This window comes from Neolamprologus brichardi, chromosome 3 (assembly GCF_056152115.1).
Source record: "Neolamprologus brichardi isolate AB-2024 chromosome 3, ASM5615211v1, whole genome shotgun sequence".
Taxonomy (NCBI): domain Eukaryota; kingdom Metazoa; phylum Chordata; class Actinopteri; order Cichliformes; family Cichlidae; genus Neolamprologus; species Neolamprologus brichardi.
Genome location: NC_142106.1, coordinates 13,742,397 through 13,766,893, shown reverse-complemented (window position 1 = coordinate 13,766,893; position 24,497 = coordinate 13,742,397). Strand labels below are relative to the sequence as shown.

Genomic DNA, 24,497 nt, shown 5'->3' with positions numbered 1-24,497 from the left:
AAAGAAGCTTTCCCTTATTAAAGGTCAGAGGTCACAGTCAAAAAAAAAAAGGAAATTGGGTGGTTGTTACAAAAGTCTAACTTTTAATTTGTACAAAATAATTTCACGTTTCTCCGATGAACGTAATTAAATCATGCAGGATTTGTATGAAATTTAACAACTTCATTTATTCTTGTTGAGATGACTTGATACAATCTAGTAAGAGTGGTTAGCTGCCCGGACTCACAAAATTCACAAGATCGCACAAGATTTCAAACAACAGGAAAAGCACTGGAGTTATAAGAGGCAGACAACTATGCACGCATCACATGTATGCTGTTGCTATTTATTGTGGTTTAACCTCTCAAGGACAAAAAATGCGGCATCAAACCTTGTAATCGTAGTTTTAATACTTTTGTGAAGCATATACTGGTAGCTCGGTGGTGCAGTGGTTAGCACTGTTACCTCACAGCAAGAAGTAGGAGAAGGAGTTCAAATCCACAGTTGGGCAGTGGGTTCCATCTGGTTTGCAGTTATTACGCCGAGGTTAATCTGTCATTCTAAACCAATTTTAATGTTTTTTTCTCTGTATGTGTTAGCCCTGTGATAGACTGGCGACCTGTCCAGGGTGTACCCTTCCACTTACCCTATCACATCTGGCATAGGCCCCAGCTCCCCCACAACCCTGATGAAGAAAAGAGAGTGGAGTGAAAGTTGTTATAAATCTATTAAATTTGAAGTTAACTAGACTGTTGAAGATTATGTAATATGAAGACAACATATAGTACTTAAGGGACCAAGTACGATTGGGCTAAAAGTTATTGTATAGTGTTGGAATAAAGTGACAAAATTGCGAAGGATTTAAATATTCCAAGTGTAAGTATTTCATCTAAATATGTTTTAATCACGTTTTATCAGCACAAAATGCACAGGTTTATTGAATATGAATAGTTGTGTTGTTTTAACTCAGTTGTTTAAGTTTCTGTCAAAGCAAAACATTTTTGTGCAACCACTATTCAATTAAATAAATCCAACATGTTCTTTGAACAACATTGTTTCCATTTTTCACAGACTGGACAAAGAAATGAAACAAACATGAAGGCAACAAAGAACCAAAAACTAGAGACAAAAGTAATTAAAACTCAGAGGTTTCAAAAAACAAAATATAATAATCCTATAATTCCAAAGAAGTGTTTTGGAGTTTGTATGTGTTTTGTCTCTAGGGGCCACCGTAATGACCATATGCACAGAGCATGCACAAGAATTTAAATTTGCAATGCTCCCATGGCCCTCAGTGTATGAACAACAATGAAGAACTTAAAGATAAAAAGATCAAAATAAATGATTTGGTATGGCTGTGGGGCAGGTGGTTCAGAGGGAAGAGGTGAATGCAGGTCTGGAGTTTTTGTGTGTGAGAGAGTCGAGAGGGACAGAGCAGGGATAGCCTAAAGGTCGGAGAGGGGATAGGCCTTGAATGCAGCTATGGACTAGTGCACCGGACAGCAGCAGCATGTGGAGCAGCTTTAAAGGTATGAAGAGTGATTACATTTTTTAAAGTTTCTTATATCTATGTCTTAAGGTTTCTGTTGAATAGGAAAAGTCCACCAAAAATCTAAATTTCAGCATTTTCTGTCTGAATGTAAGAAGGTTATTTCACAATGATGCTAATATTGGTTAGCTAGTTGATAATTTGGAAATATGTTTTAGCTAAGTAGCCGAATAAGCAAACCACATATAAATTAGACATTCAGAACTGACTTAGCTTAAAAATCAAGGTACGTTTGATCAAACTTGGTCTTTGACAACCAAAGTTTCAATATTTTAGGGGATTTCAACTTTCTATGCTTTTATGATTTTAAAATAAAAAAAAAAGTTTATTAGCAGCCTTAGGTTTTTCATGTGCAAGCTAGGAATGAGGATTAGTTTGTTAATTAAGAGGTGCTAATCAAAAAGAAAAAAGTAGCCTAACTTCATATACAGATCTATTATGATATTTGTTTTATTTATTTATTATGTCACACATATGTCACAAAAATTTGATTTGCAAAATACAGATTCCTCAAGCGATGAGAGTGAGTCAGCGGCTGTTTAATATGGACATTAAACAATAAGAGCTCCAACATGTCCTCTGATCTGGTCCGACAGCACTGATCACAGTGAGGGTTACAGAGTCTGTTACACATACTAGTCGTTCTGTGGTGAAGGAAATGCGTCTATATTAGAAGGACCAGACCTCATACTTCCATTCTTCTTTTATCTCCAAACACCTTCTTGTCCCATTTATGTCTCTGTTCTAGTGTTCATGTCCCACCCTCTCTCTCTTTGCTCGTTTGTCACTTCCTCTCATTGCAACCAGGGAGATCTGCCTGACCCAGGATCAGACACTGAACCTCAGCCTGAGGCAAGGGTGGGCAACTCCAGGCCTCGAGGGCTGGTGTCCTGCAGGTTTTAGATCTCACCCTGGGTCAACACACCTTAATCAAATGATTAGTTCATTACCAGGCCTCTGGAGAACTCCAAGAAATGTTGAGGAGGTCATTTAGCCATTTAAATCAGCTGTGTTGGATCAAGGACACATCTAAAACCTGCAGGACACTGACCCTCGAGGCCTGGATTTGCCCACCCCTGGCTGAGGTGTAGATAGTTGATTACCATTCATTCTATTGAATTGGATTTATAGAGCACCAAATCATCACAGCTGTTGCCTCTCATCTTCTATCCATAAAGTTATGTTGTATATTCACTCTCATGTTGTTTACCTTTTACATTAGAGCAACCAGATCTATTTAAAAATACTGCAAACTTACTGAAGCTGCATGTATGACCATGTGCTTCTGCGCTTGTGCACGATGGTACCTCTCTCGCTCTCTCTCACAAACAAGAACACACACAGCCTTTATCTTAAACGGTGCAATATAATAAATATAATTATCACATGTTTAGTCATAAAAAACATAAATTTTTTTTTTTCTTTGATCGGAGGATCAATCAGCGAAAGAGATGCGCTACCGTAAACCTCAGTGTAGAAGCGCAAGGAAAATTAACCCGCGGCTGCGTCACCTGACCACATGTAAGTCACGTGTGTGGAGGCTCAAATGCAGCAATGCGTAGCTGTAGTGTCTCCGTGATTTATGAACATATATAAAGAGGATTGGATCCCTGCAAAATGCGCATGTCAGTGTTCGTGTTGGAGTTGAGCCTGTGACGTAGAGGAGCTTGTTACCATGGAGCCTGCCGACAGAAGAAGGGGTTCCCCTCTGTGGCAGCACTTTGAGCTGATCTCTCCCAATAAGGTACTGCACACAATATACCTCCATCCTTCCTCCATCCTTTATGCATCCTTCCTCCATCCTTTATCCATCTATACTCTTTCTATCCTCCATCTGTCTGTTCTGCTGATCCGTATCAGCGTCACGTGACCACAGTCTTTGCTCCATGTTAGAAACACTGGAGCAGAGTCACCATAATCATCTCATTTTCTGCTGGATTTGTTTAAATGTTTATTGAAACCATAGCGACACATTTTTGATCTCAGCATCTCTCGCCCTTTAAACACGTTACAATGACTGAATCTCACAAAATGATACGTAGCCGTTTCTGTTTCCATGGCAACGGCTGAGCAGCATCGTCACCACCAGGTGGAGCACCAGACTGATCACAGGCTGGAGGGAACATGGTGGATGATCACCTGAGCTGTACTCAGCTTCTGATAAACAATCAAATCAATCAAATCAGATACAGAAAACAGGATTAATATTCATGAATGACAACAAGGGAAGTGATGACATGAGTATAAAACATGCCAGACTGAAGATGAGACGTCAACAGCATCGCAAACATTAACTTTTAAAGCTTCCATGTGGTTGTACATGTCTTCCATGGAAACAGGAAGTGCCGCTTTTCATTCGAAGACTCACATTTATGGACATGGACGTGGAGAAGTATAAATCTGGGAGCTTTGTTTGGACATGAAGTTGGTAATGTGTCTGTGTGACAGCTGTGTGGAAGCACGAGAGCAACGTTTGCGGGAAAATCCACAGACTGTACCACTCAGACGTGTTTCAAGGAGGTTTTTCACAATAAAATCAAAGCATCGGTTTAAATAAAACCTCCTTCACCTAGTAAGGAAACATTTTGTGGACACGATTTTTTTCCATTTAACAAAGTTAGTTCAGTGAGAGATGGCAGGAGGAGCAGCTCATGGTGACAGAGGTCAAACAGATGTGAGGAGGAACCGCACACACAGCACTGGTGTGTTTCATCTCCACACACAGACAAACCACAGCAACACTGACTCCACTCTCAGCCTCCCACTGACCATGAGCTTACCCGTGTCACCGGTGCCAGCCTCTGTGGACCCCAGTGTGTCATGTGATGATGATACAGGACATTTCCACACCACGCTGAGTCCTGGCTTCAGTGGGTGAGTCCAGACACAAAGACTGAGAGCGGCTGGACAGGTCCAGGTGTTACACTTCAGTTCAGGGCAGGAGAAACGCAGGTTCATTGTTGTGCACTAGAACCTGATGTAGAAGTTACAGCATGCAAGCACACGGTGACGGAGCAGCTCTTTACTGACATCTAGTGGCCCTACATCTTTTTCCTGCTTAATAAAGTTCAGCTTTCTTCTCCTGCAGATCATTTGACAAGTCTTTTGCTGTCGCCATGACTCGGGACCCAAAAATGTCTGTCTGAAGGCCTGAAACTCCTCCCACGCTGATCACAGGTGAGCATGGTGACCTTCAGTCAGGTAAACCTGTGATTGTTTCTGTCCAACACAGCTGTAGGGCAGTAAAGAACTTCACCCAACCTCCACCAGAGAGAAAGAAAAATGTCTGTATTGTGATTCATATTCTGTGAGAGTAATCACAGATCCCTGTGGGGTGTTTGAACACTCGTACAGACTTCCAGCTGCACTGTGGAGGTGCAGTGATTGGAGTGTACCCGTGGGGATCTGTGATTTTGAAGGCTAGGACGCGTTTCAGCCTCTGCTGTCGTTGACGTCACAGAATAGTTAAATCCTTCCTGTTTCATGGGATCGTCCTTGTCTTCTGACAGCAAGCAGAAACATGGCTGTGGTATAGTTTGGTCATGTTGGCGTCTTGTCACGATGTGAGCGTTTCATTTTATGAGCAGTCCTGATGGATTGTGATTGGTGAAACTGGAGACTTGCTCCGCCTTCCACCTCTTCCATCATTTTCCTGTTTGTTATCCCAGTGTGTGTGTGCTTTGATGTGGATATATCGTCAACGTGTCCTTTAATGACGTGACGGTGTGGCTGCTGCTGCTCTGTCTCTCGTTTCTCTGGATCAGCTTTGTTTTCTCAGTCTGGAGGAAATGGCTGTAATACTCATGCCTACTCTAGGCCCCTCCCACAGGATAGACAGATTGACTGTGACATTATCATGTGATAAAACCCATTCTGTTAAATCTTTCTGTACTTCCTGTTTAGTGACCTCATCATTTAGCACAGCCTCGTTAAATCTGCAGTATTTAGATAGTTTACTCGGTCCTGTCTGCACTGCCAAAGATGCTGGTTTGTAATTAAGTAAGACTCTATAATTATATAGAGAAGTTTGTTCCACTGATGGACCTGCTCATGCTCAGCTGAGCCAGCTTTGATGCTGACTGTCATGGCAGCTGATGTCCGGTTTGAAACAGGAAACTCCTCCACTACAAATCAGAGTCAGTGGAGCATCACTGCAGTTAGAACGGCTTCATTTATGCACAGGCAGGTGGAGGTTTTCCTGCTTCAGCTGCTGCTGGAGCTTCAACACACGTGGTGGTGGAGCAGAGGGTAGCTGATTACTGGCTGCATCTATAATAAGCACTGTTTGAATCAGACCCACAGCTGGGTTTCTGAACCTCACACTGCTGAGTGCCTCACTTGAACAGTAAAAAAGCAAAAAAAAAAACAGCAAAAGAGGAATATAAAAGTAATATAGGGAGAAAAGCAGCACTAAGACACTTCACCGTAGCTTTGTGTGTGTGTTCTAGTCCACATCACAGTAAGACACTGAGAAACATATATGTTATATACATGTCGATTAATCTGCCCATGGATACAGAATACAATTAGAAAATATGAAATATCAATGATTATGAGTGGGGTGAGTGCAAAATCCAGGTAGGACATGATGTGCAAAGAATCCAGAGTGCAACCTTTTCACATAAATAAATAAGTGTGTTATTGTAAGTGTGTTATTGTAAGTGTGTTATTGTAAGACGTTAGCAGAGCAGTGATCGTGTGATTCTGTGGACAGGTGTGCTTCATCCACACATGAGCTGAGATCAGGAGCATCTGTACTTGGTTTGACTCTGTGGGAGATCTATGCATTTTCTTCTGCTTATCCAGCTCAGGGTTACAGGAGCCTGGAGCCAGAGTACACCCTGGCCAGGTCACCAGCTTATCACAGGGTAACATTTGCAGTGACACCTGCAGAATCACCGGGTGACCTAACCCCACTAACTGCATGTCTGTGGACTGTGGGAGGAAGCCTCCAAACACAGAGAACCCAGAGAGAACATGCAGACTCCACACTGGAAGGCCAGGTGGGGGATTCAAACCCTGCTGTGAGGCAACAGAGCTAATTACTGCACCACCGTACTGCCTCTGGCTGGGTTGTAGCACATCTAATACTTACCTCACTCAGGGAAATGAAAACACTTCATACACAGCCTTCATGCTTTTGTTGATGTTCTGTCTCCATTACAATGAAACAGCATAAAGTAAAAGACTATTTTTTCTGCTGCTTTTATAAAAAAAAGCAAATCAGACTTGGAGGAAAAGAAACAAAACAGAAGCATAAGTGGGCTACCAGCATCGGTGTCTCCATTAAAACATGAAGTTACCATGGTAACAGAATCCTCTTGACTCAGAAGATACTGAAATTTGTTTTTAATGGATTTATTTTTGGTTTGTTTGAGACAGCGCTGATACAGAGACTAATGGGTTTGAGAGGATACCGTTTAAATCACTTACTGAGAACAAACAAAGTCTTTTCTTTGAAAGTTTTTGAAGCTGAATTCAAACACGGGGACGGATGATATTTATAAGTGCTTTATGAAATGCGTCATCATCATAGCGATCATATGTTTCCATCATCGTGATGGCACGTTGGTTTAGAGCACAGTCAGCACGTGGCCTGTTGGCTCATGTTCTACATCATTGTGTGTCGCTGTGATTGTCACGTTCATGTGATATGACTTTCACCTGCTGGCAGGTAGAACAAATACTCACTGACTTCATAAAGGAAGCAGGTGTCAGATATTGTGTGTAAAACAAGCGAGGTGTTCATGGACAGCCCCTCCCACCCCCTGCAGAAGGCTGTGGTGGCCCTGAGAGCTCCTTCAGCAGTGACTGTTACAGCTACAGGGGAGCTCCTTCATCCCCACAGTCACACTGTGCAGTGCACACACACACACACACACACACACACACACACACACACGATTACTTAGCCCTTGAGCTCAGCTCATGATCATTAACATGAACTGTTATGATCGCTGATCAAAGACCAGAATCAGAATCGTGTTTTTTGGCCATGTATATGCGCAGACACATACAAGGAATTTGACTCAGGTAGATGGTGACTCTCAAGCACAGCAATCTAAATCTCAACAATATAAGCAACGCAATACACCCACCCACACACAGACACACACACATGCACACACATGGATCCTCCATTCAGAGATGGTCTTTCCCTTTTTAAATGGCCTTCTTGTTTGTTCTCAGTAAGCAATTCAAGCTGTATCCTCTCAAATCCATTAAAGTCTGTAACAATGCTCACACACACAGACCGTCTCAAACAGACCAAAAATAAATCCATTTAAAAAATGTAAAAAAAAAAAAGTTTTCAGTATCTTCTGAGTCAATATGAGTTGCCATGGTGAATTCATGTTTTAATGGATGCACCGATGCAGTTAGCCCACTTATGCTTCTGTTTTGTTTTGTTTTCTGAATTCCTCCAACGATGATTTGCTTATTAAAGGAGTAACAGCTTAAATTACGCGCTGGGTATAGTCACTGATTTCTAGAATCGATTTGATTCCAATTCACAAGGTCACAGTCAGAAATATTATAATTCTGATCATTTGTCAGCACTGACACTTGTGAGACTTCATCAGAGGTGTGAGCATCACAGCAGATGCCTTTGTGTCAAAGTAACTGAGGACAAAACACAGAAAAACATGAAGATTTTCCTGGCCTGGGATTTTATAGCAGATAACCTTAAAAATATTCTGCAGTAGTTTAAAAACTGAAGAAAACCACGAATCAACATATGAACATTACGTGATGCTGCTGAGTGGAAGCAGAGCAAAGTTACAGAGATTGTGTTAGAAACACAGCTAAGTAGTTTGCAATTTGGCATCATTTTAAAAAGTTTAAATTTCTTCAGCATTAACCCTTTAAGACCTACCATAGAACCAAGTCCGCCAGAGCTTATATTATATTTTTACATGCTGTAGAGCCATTTTTGGGAGCATTTCAAGTTGCTATACATCAATGCAACCATTACAGCCTAGATTTTAATAATATGTAGGAATTAAGTGCATAGTAATTACATAAATTGCAAAAAAGTGCAATAAACTACAAAAAAATTGAAAATCGTTTTTGTTTTTTTAACATATATTTCTAGTTAGAGAAATTTAAGAGGCTTATCCCTCAAAACTGTAAATGCAAAAAAGTTGCACAAAATAGTTTCCCACCACAGGAAATTTATTTTGAGTGTCTTCATAGTTTTATTTTTGAAATACACCAATTTTTATACACTGCAGGAAAAACGAAAATAAATATTATAATGCAAATTTGCAAAAAAGCAGCATATGCATCAAAATAAACTATTTCCAGCAGTGCAATATGAGTCCTAAGCATCCCAGAAACGACACAGAAAGTCATAAAGTCAAACATAACTTTTAAAAACACCAGTATAGGCTCATTGAGGCCCGGACGGTAAAAAACTACATTTCTGCGAAAATGACGTCACTTCCGGTTTCGGGCAGGTCATGGCGGACATGCGATAGTTCGTGCTGACGTCTAATCCAATGTAGGAAGTGTTATGAACAGCTGATTGGATCGGCAAAGCGTGTTTCTGGAATATTATGTTTTTGTTGCTGCAAGTGCTTTTTATGCAGTTTTTGCAAAGCTATATGTGGAAGGAAACTGTGACCGAGGACAGGCTGATGGCATAAGATGTAAGTACAACTCCTCCGGTTTCATATGCAAAAAAAATTATTGCGCTAGCTCACGTGGTTGCAGAGCTACCAGGATTTAAAAATAGTTACGCAAAACAGAGCGTTCCCGCTCCGACCGGCTTTAAAGGGTTAAACAGCGGAAATTAGACTTTCTTGTTGGAGGTCATTAAAAAAAACAGTGGCCGACAGCGCTCTACACAGCGGTAGTGTTATGATGATTTCTGATATGAGGTTCAGTTCTACAGTGATTATCGCAGGGTGTGCACAGGTCAAGTGCCACTATGACCCTCCAGAAAATAACGAGGACAGGGGATGATCGTTCAGCTCTTTAATGGCAGATTTAGCGTGAGTGTGGGTATGTGTGTGGTTCTACAAACAGAATGGAAAAACAGACACAAACTAGAAAAATTTGCATTTCCTGCGAAAATGCTGTGTGGATGCCTTAACGCTGAAGATGTCTGCTGAAAAAAGCTGAAAAAGTTGAAAAAAGTTGTATGGTGGTGAAGAAACTTAAAATTCTGCTGAAAACAGGTGAAGAAGCAGAAAATTTTCTTGAAAAGTGGTGAAAAGCAAAAAATTCTACTGAAAGGGGTAAAGACGGAGAAATTTTCATCTCACTGAGCCAAAGTCATTCTCACAACGAGCAGGTGGAGAGACTGACAATTTTGCTGAAATGAGCAGAAGCGGCTGAGAATTGTGCTGATGAGAGGTGAAAAGGCTGAACACTTTGCAGAAAAGAGTTGAATGAGAAAAATTTCTGCTGAAAAGAGGTAAAGAAGCAGAAAGTTGCGCTGAAAAGAGGTGAATCAGAAGAATTTCTGCTCAAAAGAGTTTTTTATGATAACAGCTGGGATTTGTGCTGATAAGAGGTGAAAAGTCTGAAAATTTTGCTGAAAAGAGTTGAATGAGCAGAATTTCTGCAGAAAAGATGGAAAGAAGCAGAACATTGCGCTGAAAAGAGATGAATCAGCAGAATTTCTGCTCAAAAGAGATAAATCAGCAGAATTTCTGCAGAAAAGATGGAAAGAAGCAGAACATTGCGCTGAAAAGAGGTGAATGAGCAGAATTTCTGCAGAAAAGATGGAACAAAGCAGAAAGTTGCACTGAAAAGAGATGAATCAGCAGAATTTCTGCTCAAAAGAGTTTTTTCTGAAAACAACTGACATTTGTGCTGATAAGAGGTGAAAAGGTTGAATGATGGCAATGAGGTGAATGCGCAGAATTTCTGCTCAAAAGAGATGAATCAGCAGAATTTGTGCTCAAAAGAGGTTTTTCTGAAAACAGCTGAGATTTGTGCTGATAAGAGGTGAAAATGCTGAACCAATCAGAGGTACTTCTTCTGTCTGCTTTATCAGGCTGTGTACTTGTATGTATTTCTGCCATGGAGCGTTAAAAAGAATCTGAGGTCCATATTAGGAAAGCTGCCAAAATCATAAAACTTTGCAGAATTGTAATAAATGATGAATATGAATTACTGGTCTGTGATAGTGTATTAATTTGTAGTGAAAAAAACATGTGGATAAGGTGGAATTGAACACACGACCTTTGGGCTTCAAACCCGTGTCATTACCAACTGCGCCACTGGCAAAGAGAGCACACGCCTGGAAAACAGGCTGATGAGCAGTCAGAATTAGATCGCGGTAAGAGGCGAAAAACGCCGTTTTTTGGAGTTACAAAACGTCGTGTAACTCAAGAACTAGGTGGACTAGAAACATAATTCTTGCACTGGGTGAATCAGCGGACTTTGGTGAACTTTGACTGCGATTTACATAGCTCTTTGTACTTCCGTCGCGGAGATATGACGAGAGAAGAAACTGCTTCATTTTCGGAGTTTGAAAACTGAGAGGAGGACAGATTTCCACTCCTCAAACAAACGTAATTCATGGCTCAACGGTAAGATGACTGTAAAAACTGCTTCGACCGTGAGTGTCAGCAGTGTCTGAAGATGAATTGGCACAAGCCTCATGTCTTAACTTTGCTTCGTTAAGGAGATATGACGATTTGAAAATGCCTTCATTTTCAGTATTTCAGCTCTGAGTTTCACAACCTCCCCATAGACTTTGAATGGGGAGTTTTTAGACTTCGTGTCACTTCGAGGCAAATTGTGAAAAAACCGTAACTCGCACGATAATTATAGTGACACTGTCTTAAAGCCAGCAAAAATACCTACGTTTTGATGTATAATTTGTGGGGGATGAGTGGAAATTGAGCGAGTAGCAAGAAGTTGTTCAGACATGAAGAGAAACTTCAGAACGCACCAGCTCTCACTCGGAGTTAATTGCATAGCAACCATAACAACGCATGTATTTTCTGAAAAATCACAAATCTGCAACTGAAAACTTAAAGAGGCATTAAATGAAAACGGTAACAGATATGAAAAAGCTGAATCACACAGGAAAAGCCCAGTCATTTGAGAACATTTTAAAGTTTGAATGGAGTTGCTAGGTGAAAGTATGAGGAAGTAGTTAAGTTTGAAAAACAAGCAAGTTTTAGCAGAATTGTGGAAGTTTTCCATTCATCTCAATGGGACAAATTAAAGGAAAAAAGTGTAATATTTTAAAAAGTATAATAGTAATAAACACCAAAAGATATAGCCGGAAAGAGCAGAAAGAGCAGAACAGTTTAGAGTTTGAACTGAGAAAATCGGCTGAAAACTGAGGAAGTAGTTAAGGTGCAAAAAATGTACGGAAGCAACAGGAATAAAGAAAGGATAAAGATTAAAGAGAAACAGGAACTCAATAGTGTGGATGCCTTTGAGGGCATCCACACAATTACAATCAAATTATAGACAACAAGAATCACCATATAACATATTACAGCCACATACTTGTCTTATAGGCCCTACTACTAAGCTGGAGGCCTTTACTTACAGTCTGAACCATATTTGGCAACAAAGAAAATAAACATCTTTCCATCACTTAACTCTTGTGCCCCACTCACTTATGATGCCAACTAAAGAAGGCAAATACACATAACAAATCACCAACTCAAACCAAACTCAGTTTGGCCTAGTCGAACTTAGCTTAGCTTAGCCCGCTTAGCTTAGCCCGCTTAGCTTAGCCCGCTTAGCTTAGCCCGCTTAGCTTAGCCCGCTTAGCTTAGCTTAGCGATAACTTAGCTTATAGCAAATGTACAAACAGAGGATGTCCAGAGCGATAAAATATACAGGCTATCCTTCTTACACAAGAAATATCCTGTAACTCACCAGTCTTATGGACGCACACTCTCATTGAACCCACATAAACTGCTCCCGAGCATAACTTGTGATTCACACTGCCTCCATGAACACCATTTTTCATCCCAGTCAAAACATTACTCACAAAACGGCCGCGCCCTCTAGTGGCGAGGGAGAAAACGGCATCACAGTCCTGCCTTCAGAACAGGTAGAATGGTGCGCAGTAAGCAAGCGAATAATGCAGAAAACAGATTTTTAGATGGGTTCTCAAAGCACACTGAGCGAGAGAGCTGTACATGAAGTGGGATTTTATTGTGTCGGAGGCAAAACAGCAAAAGTAAGACGAGGAAATTATTGACGATGTTTATGTGAAGCGTAGTTTGGATGGTTTTTTGCTACTGGTTCAGTCAATTTTGGTTTGAGACCGATGAAACCTGCAGATTCAGAATCTAGCGCAAAACAAGAGATAAACACATAGCGCGGCCCGCCGACACATCAGAATCAGTGAGCTGTCGGCTTTCAGCTGTTGGCACGCAAATCTACTGGTCTGGACGGGATTCCCGGCCGCGTCCTCAAGTCATGCACGGCTCAGCTGGCTGGAGTGTTTACACACATCTCCAAACTTTGCCTCTCTCTGTCTGTAGTCCCAGCCTGCTTCAAAATGACCACCATTATCCCAGTACCCAAATCCTCCACCATCTCATCACGGAATGACTGGTGACCAGTAGCCCTGACCCCCGTGAGCAAATGCTTTGAGAGGTCAGAGACTTCATCTGCTCTGCACTACCCGACTCACTGGACCCTCTACAGTTCGCATACCGCCACAACATGTCCACCAATGATGCCATAGCCCTGACACTCCATACTGCCCTGTCACACCTGGAGAAGAGAGACACATGTGAGAATGCTGTTTGTAGATTAAAGCTCAGCATTCAACACCATCGTTCCCTCGAAGCTGGACAGGAAACTGCAGGATCTAGGACTGAGCAGCTCCCTCTGCAGCTGGATCCTTAACTTCCTGTCTGACAGACACCAAGTGGTCAGACTGGGCAGCATCGCGTCATCATCCATCATAATGAACACTGGTGCTCCACAGGGGTGTGTACTGAGCCCTCTCCTGTACTCACTCTACACCTACAACTGCACGGCCACTAACAACTCAAACATCATTGTAAAGTTTGCGGACGACACTACAGTTGTGGGTCTTATCACCAAAGGTGATGAGACGGCTTACAGGGAGGTCAGTGCCCTGACCCACTGGTGTCAAGACAACCATCTCACCCTCAATGTCACAAAGACAAAAGAGTTGATAGTGGACTTCCGCAGGTGTAGAGAAGCACATACCCGCATCACGATCAACAGAGCTGCTGTGGAGAGAGTGAGCAGCTCCTGTTTACTTGGTGTACATCTGACGAAGGATCTCACATGGACAGTACACATAAAGAAAACAGTGAAGAAGGTGCAGCAGCAGATCGAGAATTAAGAAGTGCTATATTCAGCGAGTTAGAAGCCTCATTATTTGCAGAAGCTTTAGTTAAAGGGCGTAGATATACAGGGTCTGAGCCGTCACACTCGTAGAATCCACTCACTGAGGGAATAAAAAGCGAGGTGGCAAAAGAGTCTGGAAAAACCCTCCTAAGGCAGCACGGTCTCAAAGATCCGGGCCCAGCGTATCCAAGCAGGGTCGTGGAAAACTGGTCCCCCTCCTGTGGAGCTTTTCAAAGCTCCCCTGGAGCTTTTCAAAGCACAGGAGATAAGGCACGTTCGACATCGCTTGCCAGCCAAAGCTCGCCGCCAGTAAAGCCTGAGTTTTACCTGAATAGCTGCTCTTCTCCCTCTCCTTTTCCATGGTCTAGAGGGACCGCTGAGATCACCTGATGAGGATCCAGCTAATGGTGGAGGGTGGGAAATGCAGAAGGAGGAGGAAGAGACATTGTGATGCATCATAGAGGAAGAATAGACAGTAAAGCCAGGCGATCATACACCAAGGCAACTAATAAATAGTTAAAACTAAGTGAGAACAGCAGAGCAGAAAAAAACGTAAGCGAGTGCGACGTTCATGGCAACAGCTGTGTGCAGAGTATGAGCGTGCAGCGTTTAAAGCGTGGAAGTACCGACCTTACTTTGACTTTCTGATAAAAGTGATAAAAACATTAGCGTCCGCTGTTAACAGCATGGGAAGAAAACTTCTTTTTACAGCGAATAAAACCCCTAAACTTCTGCGCAAGCACCGAGTACGCTGCCACAGGAATGTGAAATTCACAGAGAAACTCGCGGATTCTTCCACTGACCGCTGCGGCACACCTGCACCAGGGTAAACCTCCGCCTACCCCACTCCTGCTTTACAGGTGAAAATAGAGCAACAGGACCGCTAGTCTTTGACTTTTCTTATTTTCTGCTGTGTTTTACTTTCATCCATGTGTAAACACAAAAACCTATTTCATGTGCAGGAATGTGCAGAAAATAGGTTTAAATGTTAAACAAATTTCTTCCAGTCAGAGAATGTTGCATATAATTACATTTTTGCTTGATGCATAAAGTTAAAAGATTAAAACTAATAAAACGAGTTTTAAAAAAGAGACTTTTCCATTTGATTACATTTTGGATGATAGATCATGCAGAAAAAGTAGAATTGGGCTGAAAGATCTATCACTTTATTGCCTATTCAGGTTGTAAATTATGTTTTTAAAAAGTAACTAAGTAACTAATTACTTTCAACAATAAGTAATCAGTAAAATAACAGGATTACTTTTGGGGGGAAGTAATCAGTAATTAGTTACTGATAGGTTTGTAGCTTAAACCCATTCGCTGGAACGTTAAGGACAATTTACTACACAGCAGAAACAAGACACAAGTAGGCAAAGTTCTTCGTGTTACTCATGCACGAGGGAGAGAACAACACGTTCTCACTCCCGAGGCGTAACATTTTACGCTAGGTGACAAATTGTCAACATATTACGTTTTCGGCTACCCACCACGTTCCTAAATGACGACCTCGGAAAAATGAGGAAAAATGAGAACCGTATGGACTCAGTCTACACATGTTCGCTCTTTTTCTGCAAATCGCTTAGAAACACGCTATTTAACATCATTAAAGTCCTGGTTAAGATCAGGAAAAGGGTTATGGTTAGGGCTGGAATACAGGGCTGGAACGTCTATTACCGCGGGAGCGTCCTTGCACTGGATTTCAGCCATAACCCGCCGCGTACCATAAGAACGCCGATGGTCTCCTTTCGCGTTCCTCAGGAACGCCGCGGGACGTGACAAAACGTCGGCATGTTACGCCTCGGGAGTGAGAACGGGCTGGAGAGAACCACGACAAGAGCCGTTCCTTCGCTTGACCCCAGTCGCTCTCGTCTGCTCCCCTGTAACATTGTTCTTTTATTGAGGTTACATGAATATACATAGACTTAAAGACTTCCCTAAACCTGCTGGTCTGTAAGTCCAGCAGTTCATCTAAACAAAAGGCACTTAGACTAAAACTGACATAGCTACGTTTATCCTACCATAAAACAATAAGAGAAGGTACGACCTCTACCATGCTCCCAGGATGTGGGTGTGAATGCAGAACATTCTGGAATGCACACAAAGCCTTTGCAGACTATTAAGGATCAAACCTCTACCAACATGACATTGATTATACAACTCTAAGCATACATGAGGAGATATTTCTAAGCATAAATGACAATAAACAATACAAATCTAACACTTACTGATTACTTTTTTCAAGTAACTTGACCAAAACTGGTCACCAGGATTGTTCACCTCTCTGCAGGAACTTTGGTTCTCTCCTCTTTACAGAAACTCTCTGCTGTGCACCTCCCAGCTTCAGCTTCCTACACAGGTTTTCTATGACTGAGGTCTGGAGACTGATCCACGACTCATGTTCAGTATTCTGGCTGAGAGAACAAGGTTCTCATCTCTGATTTCACACTGCATGTTCCTGTCCACTGACCTCTCAGTGCGTGATGCTGGCCTGCACCCTAAAAAGAATGACAGCCCAGAGCATCATGTTACCTCCTCCCTGTCTGACTGTGGGGACACTGCTCTGTGGGTCACATCAGCGTTTCTCGAGTTGATGGCAGAGATCTTGATTTTGGTTTTATGTGACCACAGTACACTTCCAACACTACATTTTCTGAGTTATTTGTGGGTGTTTTCTTGTTAGTTAGTTTTTTTTAGTACTTGAACACTAAAGTGGCCTTCAATGAGATGACAGAGCCAGCAGTGGCCCACAGCATTTAAGTTTGACACTCCTGCTTTAGATGTTCACTGGCAAACTTGAAGGATCTGAAGCCAGAGTACACCCTGGCCAGGTCACCATCACAGGGTAACATTTGCAGTGACACCTGCAGAATCACCGGGTGACCTAACCCCACTAACTGCATGTCTGTGGACTGTGGGAGGAAGCCTCCAAACACAGAGAACCCAGAGAGAACATGCAGACTCCACACTGGAAGGCCAGGTGGGGGATTCAAACCCTGCTGTGAGGCAACAGAGCTAATTACTGCACCACCGTACTGCCTCTGGCTGGGTTGTAGCACATCTAATACTTACCTCACTCAGGGACATGAAAACACTTCATACACAGCCTTCATGCTTTTGTTGATGTTCTGTCTCCATTACAATGAAACAGCATAAAGTAAAAGACTATTTTTTCTGCTGCTTTTATAAAAAAAGCAAATCAGACTTGGAGGAAAAGAAACAAAACAGAAGCATAAGTGGGCTACCAGCATCGGTGTCTCCATTAAAACATGAAGTTACCATGGTAACAGAATCCTCTTGACTCAGAAGATGCTGAAATTTGTTTTTAATGGATTTATTTTTGGTTTGTTTGAGACAGCGCTGATACAGAGACTAATGGGTTTGAGAGGATACCGTTTAAATCACTTACTGAGAACAAACAAAGTCTTTTCTTTGAAAGTTTTTGAAGCTAAATTCAAACACGGGGACGGATGATATTTATAAGTGCTTTATGAAACGCGTCATCATCATAGTGAGCATATGTTTCCATCATCATGATGGCACGTTGGTTTAGAGCACAGTCAGCACGTGGCCTGTTGGCTCATATTCTAGTGATGTGCGGATCGATCCTGAAGTATTGATTCCTCCGATACCAATCATTTATGTTCTAGAATCGATTCTCATATTAAAATATCGATATTGTCACGATCCTGGGTCTTATGACCCAGCGTTTTGAGTTTTAGTTCAATTTGATGTTTATAGTGTATGTTAAGCTCATTAGATTTCCTTGTTCATTTGCTTATTATATTCCCCTTGTGTTTTCAACCCTTGTGTTAAGTCTCCCTTATCCTTCATGTGTTTCATGTCTGTTTCTTATGTTGTCAAGTTCATGTAGTCATGTCAGTGTTTCATTGTTTCCTATTTTATTTTGAAAGAGGTCCTGTGTTTCGGTGCTCTGTTTTGCTCTTTCCCTGTGGGCGTCGTTATGTTCATGTTGTGTCTACTTTGCCTTTCTGTCCCATGTTTCTGCTCCCTATGTTCTGTCTCAGTTGCTGTTAAGTTTACATGTTTCTAGTTCAGTCAGTGTGTTTCCTGTTTTACTTTGAAGGTCCACGTCTCATGTGAGTGTTTCTAGTTTTGCTTCCCTTGTCTCGTCCAGCCTGATTACTCCCAGCTGTGCTCTCCTTCTGTGTCTCAGTCCCTCGTTATCCCTCTGTGTATTTAAGCCCTGTGTTTCTCTTTGTCAGTGTTGTAGTCTCCCTCATGGCTGTGTTTCCCTGTGTGTTAGTTATCCATGTCCCAGTTTAGTTTAGTTATATTTTTCGGTCCATTCTGCAATAAAGCAGCTTTTTGAGTTTAATTTTGTTGTCGTGAGTTTTGCGTTTGGGTCCTTCTCCTGCTTGTACACAGCCGAAACATGACAGATATATTAGTAATTTAGGGTAAATTTGTAGTTTATCATTAACAAGAACACTGTGGAAAGAAACAATAACATTCGGATTGTCTACATTGGAAGGATCTACTTCCTCTTCCGCCTTTCATAGTCATGTGCGAAATATGGCTGTATAAATGTGTCGCAGACCTTTGGCGTGTGTACTCACAACAATGGCTGAGCGTGATTGGAGTCATTTTACATCCACAAACAGCTGAGACGTGGTTTGTGATACATGTGGCAAGACAGTGAAGTGTTGTGGCAACACCACAAATTTGTCAAACACCTCAGAGTCAATCATATCACAGAATATGACGAGCGTATGTTGAGGTGAACTGAAGAGGAGGACAGGGACAGGTGCTGCTAGGGCGAGACAGACGTCTCTCACCGAGTCCTTTAGTGCTGCAGGCAGGCAAGGTGTTCAAATAGCCACAACTTCAGGTCTTTTTTATTTCTATATGATGAACTCTGCATTATTAAGTGATAAGAACAAGTAATCTGATGTTCTGTAATCATTATCAAGCTATAATTTGAGATACAATAAATAAAATACGTTTTTATACAAAGTATCGGTATCAGATCAGTATTGTCGATACCACCCTGAATATTACTTGGTACTGGATCGGAAAGGAAATCAGTGGTATCGCACATCACTATCATGTTCTACATCATTGTGTGTCGCTGTGATTGTCACGTTCATGTGATACAACTTTCACCTGCTGGCAGGTAGAACAAATACTCACTGACTTCTTAAAGTCATATGAGTGGGTTTGTTTGGGGTTTTTTTTTAATTTTTTTCACTGAAAGTAGTGAGAAACAAGTCTGGGCATGCATGACGCTGTTTGTGCCCGTCCAGCCATGACTTAGCATCTAAAGCAGGGATGTCCAACATATGGCCAGCAGGCCACATCCGGTCCTGATACACTTTTATATGTCAGTTATTAATGACCTGAGCAAATGAGGGAGCTGAATGTTCAGCTCTGCTGATCTCCATGCAAACAGGGGTGGCACCATAAAGCCAATCGCATGCAAAGACAGACTGTCATACCATGGTTGTACCTGGCCTGGGTACAACCATGATTAGCCTAGCTTAACACGTGCGTTTCATTAGCATCGCAGTTCACTCCAGGTAAACACATATAAAAGTTGTTTCTGAACACATTAATACTCACAAAGACGAACGTTTCCCAAGGTACAAGCGTGTAGGGCACATTTAACGTGTACATGAACTCATTCACTCTTTTAATAGAGATTGAAAATGTGACGTCATTCAAGGGTAAAACCACAAAGAATTCTGGGAACTCGTGGCAAGAGGTACTAGCGCACACAGGCTTTCAATTGAAATCAGTTACACAGCGATAAAAAGAAACACAAAAAACTGTCAAGAAGCTGTTGTATTATTAACTGCAATAGCCGGTCGCATGACAGCCACGGGAAGCCGACGGGTAAAGAAATCGGTTGTTATCGGATTACGTCGTTGAAGAGAAATTATTCCAGCCATGTTTCTGAAGTAAAAAGAGGCGATGGATGGCCTGGATTGCAGCCATTCAAAGACCAAATATAACGTCCCAGAACATCCAGCTCACAGGTTAGTCTGCTCCAAACATTTCCACAAAGGTCAGTCTTCTGTTGTAGTTAATATGTCATTTTTCATAACATAATTGGTGATATAGGTTACAAGCAAGTCTGGCGCTGAACAGAAATTGTGGCGCTATGCTCCTTTGTTTATTGTGCATAAATAGTGAATTGTCCTGACGCAATATTGCGTTTCGCTTCTGTTATTACCATGGTACATTGACAAAAACGTATACTTTTATTCACAGGATAAAACAGGTTTTTTTATATCACTAACTAATGTTTATTTAAAAAAAACGCCTTGGCTGCATTTTTAGATAAACAGATGCAAAAAACTTTGTTGTTTGCATAACTCAGTCACTTTTTTGAAGAAGTAACTATATAAGTAATTTCCCAACATTGGTCATTATATGCTGTATTTTGCAGACAGAGAGTTTCAGGACTCTCTCCCAGACCACAGACTCATAATACAAGTCAGAGCTTTATAAAAAAAAATAAAAAAAGTAAGTTGTGTTTTCGAAATTGGAGTTCAAGTCATTTTTACTTCCAATAGTGTTAACATACTACACAGGTCAATGACTAGATTTTTTTTAAAATTTTCATTGTAAGTGGGCTAAAGCAGTTTAAAAGTAGTCTAACATAAATGTAAATGCTGTAATTTGATTATTTTAATAAACCATGTAACTTGGATGGATGTGATGCTGGCGTGACCACAGTGCAGACGTCTGATGTCGCTCACAGTGGTCCAAGGGATCGCTCAGGGAGTTTGTGTGTTCGCTCAGACACGTGAAAAATTAGAGGGAACATTGCTGGTGAGTGGGGCTGCTGCAGTGACCTCCTTCACTGTTACCTGCAAGTTACACATTGAAAGTCTTGGGGGGGGGGGGGGAGGAGTTGATCACTCAAGGGTGCCCCCCCTCAATTTTACCAGCGCTCCAGTTTTGTTCGCATCATATTTTAGTATAGTTTCTGAATTGAGGAGAATAAAAAGATATTTAACATTCGATGTAGCCTCATTGTTGAGTCGAAAGCACAGATTAAATAAAGACGTTTAAATTTAGAATAGAATAGAATAGAATAGAATGCCTTTATTGTCACTATACAGTTGTACAATGAGATACAGTTTTAAATTTAATTTTAAAACTTTTTAAATTTAAGAATATCTGAGCAGATGGTGCAAACAGCAAACACCTGCTGCTGAAGACGCTGCAGTCCACAGGTTGGAGGAACACACAGTGACACACAGACAGGTCGGCTGCAGTAACACTTTAATACAGAACACCATCAACAGTAAATCCATCACATGGTCACAGTACAGTCACAGGAACACGGTTACAACATGACAGTAGCTCCTGAGCCAGGCTCCCTGCATCATCTTGAGAAATAAAAGCAAACCATAAAATGATGCTGGAACAGACAGCACTGATGCTTTTCTCTGTCACGCGCCAGTCTCTTTGGATTTCACACTGCTGAGTTTAAAGACATATGAAATGAGCCTCCACCCTTTGCTGCTCCCTGAGCTCAGCTCACATCAGTCATTAGGCCAGTGCAGCACCTGACTGCATGTTTGAGGCAGAAAGGTTTTTTTCCTGTTAGTGATTCCATATTCAGTCACATTCCTGCTCTGTGTGCACGTCTGTCTCTGTAACAGTGACATTTGTGTCCCTGCAGTGCTGATAAATCAGGATGTTTAACCCTTTAAAACCGATCGGAGCAGCACGCTCTGTTTTGCGTAACTATTTTTAAATCCCGGTAGCTCTGCAACCACGTGAGCTAGCACAATAATTTTTTTTGCATATGAAAGCGGAGGAGTTGTACTTACATCTTATGCCATCAGCTTGTCCTAGGTCACAGTTTCCTTCCACATAAAGCTTTGCAAAAACTGCATAAAAAGCGCTTGCAGCAACAAAAACATAATATTCCAGAAACACACTTTGTCGATCCGATCAGCTGTTTGTAACACTTCCTATGTCCATCAGCGCAAACTTTCACATGTCCGCCATGACCTGCCCGAAACCGGAAGTGACGTCATTTTCGCGGAAATGTAGTTTTTTTTACCACCAGGGCCTCATGAGCTTATACTGGTGTTTTTAAAAGTTATCTTTGACTTTATGACTTTCTGTGTCGTTTCTGGGATGCTTAGGACTCATATTGCACTGCTGGAAATAGTTTATTTTGATGCATATGCTGTTTTTTTGCAAATTTGCAGTATAATATTTATTTTCGTTTTTCCTGCAGTGTATAAAAATTGGTGTATTTCAAAAATAAAACTATGAAGACACTCAAAATAAATTTCCTGTTGTTGTAAACTATTTTGTGCAACTTTTTTGTATTTACAGTTTTGAGGGATAAGCCTCTTAAATTTCTCTAACTAGAAATATATGTTAAAAAAACAAAAACGATTTTCAATTTTTTTGTAGTGTATTGCACTTTTTTGCAATTTATGTAATTACTATGCACTTAATGCAGACATATTATTAAAATTTAGGCTGTAATGGTTGTATTGATGTATAGCAACTTGAAATGCTCCCAAAAATGGCTCCACAGCATGTAAAAATATAATATAAGCTCTGGCGGACTTTGTTCTATGGTAGGTCTTAAAGGGTTAAGGAGCCGAAGTCAGCGGCAGCAGAAACAGATGGAGCAGCTCAGTCTCACTGTTACAGTCACTTTGTCACAATATTCAACTTTAAGGACACCCAGAGATAACACTGTGTCAGGCTGCACACAAGCGATTGTGCATGAATAAGGCAGCTTTTTAAAAAGGCTTTTCTACAGTAAAGAACAGACGGTTGCTCACAAACAAGTCAACACTTTAGAACAGGGGTGTCGAACTCCAGGCCTCGAGGGCCGGTGTCCTGCATGTTTTAGATCTCACCCTGGGTCAACACACCTGAATCAAGTGATTAGTTCATTACCAGGCCTCTGGAGAACTTCAGGACATGTTGAGGAGCTAATTTAGCCATTTAAATCAGCTGTGATGGATCAAGGAAACATCTAAAACCTGCAGGACACCGGCCCTCGAGGCCTGGAGTTCGACACCTGTGCTTTAGAACTTTCTGGGGTGTTGGTTGATTTTCTTTCTCTCGCCATTAAAAACAAACTGCCGACAGCAATTAAACTTTAGACTAATACATGATGGTAATTATGTCCTTGTGTGTAATTTTCAGACTTGGGAAAATTATGATGCAGTTAGAGAAAAAAAATAAGAGAAAAACAAGGCTAAAAACATCCATTCATGCATCTTCTTCTGACAACACTCATGTGTTAAGTATCAGCAGCGACACACAGACAGAAAGTATTAACACTTTAGTTTGAAAATAGATTCCTTGGTTTGTTTTGCATGTGTGTGTGTGTGTGCTGGTTGTAGAGAGAGGTTCTTGGCGAAGCTGCTCAGCAAAGAAGGAATGTAAAGTTAACAGGGACGGCTAAGTGTTTGAGTGTTTCGTACGGCACTTGCTGTTTCACGGTTCATCACAGGATAGTTATCGTACAGTCACGACACTACAAATAGAGGCACAAAGCGAAGGAAACATAAAGCAGCATTCTAGCTATGTTACAAAGAAATATCAGGCACACTGCAGCTGAGTCAGTGTTAAAGCTGCCTGCTGGCTCTGAATCAGCTCTAATGGCACTTTGTTTTAGAGCACAGTCAGTGCTGTGGCCTGTTGGCTCATATTCTACATTCTACGTCGCTGTGATTGTAAAGTGCATATGATACGACTTTCACAGATATTGTGTGCATAGCAAGCGAGGTGTTCAACTCTAAAGCTTTATTTGTCCCCCATGATAGACAGCACCTCCACCCCCTGCAGGAGGCTGTGGAGGTGCTGAGAGCTCCTTTATAGTGATGGGATTTCCAGCTCTTTTTAGAGATCCGGCTCTTTCGGCTCCAAACCGGCTCTTCGGGTTGTTTTGTTGCTTTAATTAATTTATTATTAACAATAATATAAAATTGTGCACAAAAGGAATTACTAATGTAAAAAAAAGTGGTTTTATTTATATATGTTTATATATAAATATATACAGTGGCCCCTAGAGACAAAGCACGTACAAACTCCAAAACACATTTCTAGCGTTAACTGAACCTAGATCACTTAAATTACACAATTGAAAGCATATGTGTATTGTTTGTGTATTTATACACAAGCATTCATATATATTCAAATAATTTAAAAAAATGTTAATTTACCTGTTACTACCACACACCAAATCCAGTCGTTGGTACTTCCTGGCTTGTGTAGCCACTAGGTAACAAAAGCTCAACACTGCACCTAGCATTCTGGAGCACTTCTGTTGTGTTTTGTACGTGTTTTGGAGTTTGTACATGCTGCTTTGTCTTTAGCGGCGACCATAAATATACTTTTATTTATTCACTCCACATAAAATGTAATAAATAAATCATATAATACAAAAACGAAGTAGTCACAGTTCAACTTTTAACTATTTAAATTTTCAGCTTTTTCCTTTTAAACAAATTTAAAATGAAACAACACAAAACACTGCAAACCACAACAATTAAATATAATTGTCCCTGGCTCTCTTTCTCTCTCTCTCCCTCCTGCTCCGTTCCTGTGCTACTGCGAGTATAACTACGGCCCCTCCCCCCTCCGCCCAGCGCAAAGCACAAGGCTCGCGTGCTGAGTGAAGTGGAAAAAAGTGCGAGAGAGAGGG

At 41.3% G+C, this 24,497-nt stretch overlaps 1 long non-coding RNA gene across 1 annotated transcript in view; it reads left to right on the top strand.

Moving 5' to 3' along the window:
- Positions 1 to 4,664: 4,664 nt before the first annotated feature.
- Positions 4,665 to 24,497, top strand: part of LOC148103566 (uncharacterized) — a 51,052-nt gene continuing 31,219 nt past the window's right edge. The window contains exon 1 of the long non-coding RNA XR_015718601.1: positions 4,665 to 4,705. This is a non-coding gene — a long non-coding RNA (uncharacterized LOC148103566). The remainder of the gene's footprint in view (positions 4,706 to 24,497) is intronic.